Source organism: Vicia villosa, linkage group LG3 (assembly GCF_029867415.1).
Source record: "Vicia villosa cultivar HV-30 ecotype Madison, WI linkage group LG3, Vvil1.0, whole genome shotgun sequence".
Lineage (NCBI taxonomy): Eukaryota > Viridiplantae > Streptophyta > Magnoliopsida > Fabales > Fabaceae > Vicia > Vicia villosa.
The window spans coordinates 205533889-205539888 of NC_081182.1; the positions used below are offsets into that span (position 1 = coordinate 205533889).

Consider the following 6000-nt stretch of genomic DNA (forward strand, 5'->3'; position numbering starts at 1 on the left):
AACAAGGAATGCAACTCAGACCATGCAAACATAAAAATTCGTGATATGCACCCGCAACTTTATTATCCTTTCCGGGCGTGTATTCAATTTGAAAGCCATACCCCAAAAAACTTATGTAGCCACGCTTGTTGTGCGGGTGTTTGAAGGGATTGATCCATCAGGTTTTTCAAACTTCGCTGGTCAGTTCTGATGATAAACTGGTTGCCTAACAAATACTGCCTGAATTTGGCCAACGCTTCGGTAATAGCCAATAATTCCCTTGTGTAGGCGGATTGCTTTTGCTTGCGAGGTGACACTTTCTTGGAGAAGTAGGCAATAAGATGGCCTTTTTATCCCAGTACAACTCCCACCCCTATGCCCGAGGCTTTAGTTTCTATAATAAATGGATGTGAGAAGTCCGGTAAACCTAACACTGGTGCTTCCGTCATGGCTGTTTTTAGTTTTCGGAAGGCTATGTCTGCATCAGGGGTCCATCTGAAACTGTCCTTCTTCAAAAGATCCATTAATGGAGCAGAAATGTTGGCATAGGCTTTGATAAACCTTCAACAGTTTGATATTGCTTAGTGTGAGCCATTCAAAAACTACTTGCACTTTGCTCATTTCCATCGAAACACCTCTACCTGAAACCTTGTGCCGTAAGTAATCCATTTTAGTAGCGCCAAAAGAGAATTTGGAAAACCTGGCATATAGCTGATGTTTTTACAATGTTTGTAAGACTGATTCTAAGTGCCATAAATGATCCCTCCATGATGCACTGTATATCAGTATATCATCAAAAAAACGAGAACAAACTTTTGGAGCGCATTTTGAAATATTTTATTCATTAAGCATTGGAATATTGCTGGTGCATATGTACGGGCCACATTTGAAGGTAACTCTCTCCAGTGATCTTCTGGGATATCTTGTGGTATTATTTGTATTGCAAAACACTCATCAATTGCATTTGTGTTATGCAACCTCTTGAAGTGATTCAATTGAGCTTGTGTTTCTTCCCTATTGTCTTCATCCTGCAGTGTGATAAACTGATTCTTCAGGAAGAATTTTAATTTCACAAAGTTGTGCATCGACATAAACTGTGCAAACCCTATTTATATTTTCAGGAACACTTTATGTTTAGCAAGTTTAAACTATAACAACATGCTGCTACATCTGATATATGTATTTACATAGAAAAAGATTTTCACATTCCAATGATTCAACAAGATTTGTTCCAGGTTACCGTTTAAAGAAAGAAAGATAGTTATTTTCTACAACATATTTGAAATGTAACTTTTGGTTAAAAGTTAAATTATGAAAAATTTGGAAGGCATGCAGGTCAGAGATAGCCATGTGTCACTATTCTATATTTCTTTGTAGTCAAGTTTTATGTACAAAATGTCACAAGAAAGACTGTGATTTATGTAAGTAAAACGAAATAACTTCCTATGCTTTAATTGAGCTTTATTTCAGTAGTACTTAGTACATAATATTTTTAAGGTAACCAACTAATTTTCTATTATGTTTTCCCTTTATTGTGTACATGAATTACACATGGTTTTCTTTTTCTGCATGCTTAAAAATTTAAGCTTTGTTGGACGTGTTTCTCTCTCTACACCGGTGATTCAAGTGATTCCGTTGTATTTAATGATGAGAGCTCCCATTCCAAGAGTTGTATGATTCAGAAAATCTAGAGAGGATTTATATGAGGAGATGACGTTAACAGGAAAATTCATATGATTGATTGGAAAACTTTGATGCTGCCTAAACATTTTGAAGGGCGCTCTATTCATAATTTATTGAATATGAATATGGCGAGTATGATGAAACTTGGTTGGCACGTTAGGTAGAATGATAATAGTCTGTGGTGCCAAATCCTTAAAGGCAAATATCGAAGAAACCATGATGAGGGAGAAGTGGTGATTGTCAAGCCCACTTATTATTTTCTTTGGAAAGGCATAGTCAAAGGTTGGGAACACATTGAGAGGTTTGGACAATAGGTGATGGTAGCAGAATTCATCTTCAATTTTGCATAGATGCAACTTCTACAATCTCTAATTTCAGTGTTACATTAACGCAAATTATTCAAAACCATTTCATGCCATTTTGAATCGATCTATATATTTATATAAAAATGTTTTAAATTGCTGATATCCTTTATAATAAGTTTCATGGATATTCATACATGTCATTGACTCATTGTTGATAGGTGAATTAGTTTCAAAGCTTGCTTATGTGAACATTCTTTAAACAGTAAATTAGCAACAAAAAAAATACTAAAAGTTGGTGTAATTTTTTAAACAGGATGTTTAGGAAGTTTAAACTTTAACAGCATTATGCTACATCTGATATGCTAGTGTAAGCAAAAGGCCCTGATATTTGTGTAAGCAAAAGGCCCTGATATTAATTTGGAGATTTCATCTCACATTCTAAAATCCTACAGAGTAATAGAATGTTGTGACTTATAAAGGCATCTTTCAAATAAAATTGTTTCAATAAAATTCATTGGAATCATGAAATATATTTCACTTTGAAAAATGTTGCTGGATGGTATGATAATCAAAATCAAAAGCATTCACTACTACGGAAAAGGGGTACCAAAGCGCTTTTTTTGTGCTACTAAAGCGCTGCCAAAACCAGCGCTGCCGTAGGTAACGACAGCGCTTTTGAAAGCGCTCTGGTAGCCCCCCCTATAAGAGCGCTTTTTCCAGAAAAGCGTTCTGGTAACCCCCCTATAGGGTGGATGAATCTAGCAAATATGGTAGACAGGGTGAAACGGAGGAAATTATCAGTTTCATACTTTCAGACAATGGTAGTAGTAGCAGCAACCAATTACCAATAATCAGCATAGTTGGTCTTGGTGGGATGGGTAAAACCACCCTTGCTCAGCTTGTCTACAAAGACCACAGGGTGTGTAAGAATTTTGATCTTAAAGCTTGGGTCTATGTTTCAGAATCATTTGATATCATTAGACTCACTAAAGCAATTCTCGAGTCATTTGGTTCTTCACCAAACACTGAAAACCTAGATCTACTCCAATGTCAACTGTAGGAAAAGATAACAGGAAATAAATGTTTGCTTGTTCTAGATGATATCTGTAAAGTAAACTGGGAAAGTTGTGAGAGGTTACTAAGTTTCTTTAACGAAGGATCTTCTGGAAGTAAGATTATTGCGACAACACGAAATAAGAAGAATGCATCAGCCATGAAATCTAAATTTTTTGAATTATTTGAATTGGGGGAAAGTGATTCTTGGAGTTTATTTGAAAGACACGCTTTTCCCAACAAAAAAGGGAGTGAATATCCAAATCTTGAACCAATTGGAAAGAGAATTGTAAGTAAGTGTGGAGGATTTCCATTAGCCGTGATAACCATGGGGAAACTCTTGAGAGAAAAATTCTCTCAATGTGAATGGATTGAAATATTGGAGGATGATATGTGGCGTTTATGAGAGAAAAAAACTGGCATAAATTCAGTATTGAGATTGGGTTACCATAATCTTCCTTCCAATTTGAAGCCTTGTTTTGCATATTGTTCCATATTTCCCAAGGGTTATAAGTTTGACAAGAACAATTTAATCAAACAGTGGATGACAAATGGTTTGCTGAATTTCTGCAAAAGTGACAAGAGTAAAGAAAAGCTGGATAGTGAATTATTCAATGTTCTTGAGACAATTTCATTTTTCCAAAAACCATTAGATTTTGATGGTCGTTTTATCATGCATGATCTTGTCAATGAGTTGGCAAAATCAGTGTCTCGCGAGTTTTGCTTACAAGTAGAGGATGGTAAGTTGCAAGACATAACTGAAAGGACACGCCACATTTGGTGCTCTCTTAAGTTGACAGATGGTGATAGAATGTTAAAGGAGATTTATTAAATTAAGGGATTACACAGCTTGTTGATACAACCACCACCGTTCAAGATAAGCAACAATGTGCAATGTGATATATTTTCAAAACTAAAATATTTACGGATGTTGTCATTTCCTGGTCATAAGTATTCAATCAGAGAGCTAAAGCTAGCAGAAGAAATCGGCAATTTAAAGTTTTTGCGCTATCTAGACTTGTCTTGGACAAGTATTGAAAGGTTGCCTGATTCTATTTGTAAGCTTTACAATTTAGAGTCATTGATATTGGAAGGGTGTTCTAATTTGACTGGATTTCCTTTAGATTTTTTCAAACTTCACCATTTATGTCATCTTAATCTAGAAGGAACTGCAATAAAGAAGATGCCAAAGAACCTAAGGAAACTAAACCATCTACAAACTTTGATTAAATTTGTTGTGGGAGGGCCGAGTGGGTCTGATATTGAGGAGTTAGAAAGTCTCAATCTTCTTCAAGGAAAACTTTGTCTTTCAGGATTGAACAATGTCACAAATCCAACACATGCCATAAAGACCCGTTTGCAAGATAAGAAGTTTTTAGAAAAAATACATATGCTATTTGATGGTTTAATAATGGAAAACAATGTGTCTGTGTCTGTCTTGGATGCCCTTCAACCAAATAACAATCTGAAGAGGCTCACCATTAAGAACTACAATGGCAATATGTTTCCAAATTGGCTAAGTGGTTGTGATTTACCTCACTTAATATCTCTTAAACTGCAGAACTGTAAAGGAATAAAGATCTTGGCAATAACTCAACAAATGTTCCGTTCAAGTTCCTTGAAGTTTTGAAATTTGACTCCATGTCTGAATGGGAGGAATGGTTATGTATTGTAGGGTTTCCTTTACTTAAAGAGCTTTATATAAGACGTTGTCCCAAATTGAAAGGGGCACTTCCTCAACACCTTCCTTCATTACAGAAATTGGTGATTAATGGTTGCGAAATGTTAGACGTTTCAATTCCCAATTGTGATAATATCATAGAGTTAACTATATTGAGATGTGGTCAGATTTTGATAAATGAGTTACCATCCAGCTTGAAAAAATTTGTCCTTAGAAAAAATCAGTATGTTGAGTTCTCCATGGATCATTTAATCAACAATCCCATTCTGGAAGAGTTGGAGTTGGATTTCAAGGACATTGTAAAATGTCCCTCTTTGAATTTGTGTTGTTATAATTCTCTTAATCGTCTTTCAATAAGAGGATGGCGGTCCTCCTCCTTGCCTATTTCACTACACTTGTTCACCAATCTTGATTCTCTCATATTGTTAGATTGTCCAAGGCTGGAGTCTTTTCCTATGGGAGGTTTGCCTTCCAACTTGGAGTCCCTTTATATACACAATTGCCCAAAACTAATTGCTTCCAGAGAGGAGTGGGGTTTATTCCAACTCAATTCTTTGGTTCATTTCCGTGTTGCTGATGATTTTGAAAATATGGAGTCGTTCCCCGAGCAGAATCTACTGCCACCAACTCTTAAATATCTTTATTTGAGTGGTTATTCAAAGCTTAGAATATTGAACTATAAGGGATTTCTCCACCTCAAATCTCTTAATACTATAGAGATTGATGACTGTCCTATTCTTGAGAGCTTGCCAGAGGAAAGTCTACCCAATTCCCTTAATGCTTTGAACATTCACAATTGTCCATTGCTTGAAGAGAAGTACAAAAAAGGAGGGAGGAGAGCGTTGGCATAAAATTAGTCTCATCCCAAGAGTGTTCATTGACAATTTCAAGCAGCATTAGGTTGATGAGCGGTAGAAATGAGGTGATTGTCACAGGAAAGTGTCAACAATTCTTGGCTTGATACTTTTCTCATTATTATTTCTCGTATATATAAAGGTTACAGGGCTATATCGGTAATTACACTAAATAATTACATTTAAACTAATTCCTATTCACATCCCCCCTCAAATTGATGCTGCTTGTCAATGAGCATCAATTTGCTAACAAGAAACTGATGACGTGGACGCGGAACAACCTTGGTAAGAATATCTGCAATCTGCAACTGAGTACTGACATGAGGAAGTGATATCATTCTGTCATCATAAGCGTCACGGATTGAGTGACAATCAACTTCAATATGTTTGGTGCGTTCATGAAAAACAGGATTCGCAACAATTTGGATGGCACTTGTATTGTCAG

The 6000-nt window shown here is 36.0% G+C and overlaps 1 pseudogene; it reads left to right on the top strand.

Annotated features, from left to right (window-relative positions):
• Positions 1 to 354: 354 nt before the first annotated feature.
• On the top strand, positions 355 to 5630 carry LOC131659783 (putative disease resistance protein At3g14460; annotated as a pseudogene).
• Positions 5631 to 6000: the final 370 nt, after the last annotated feature.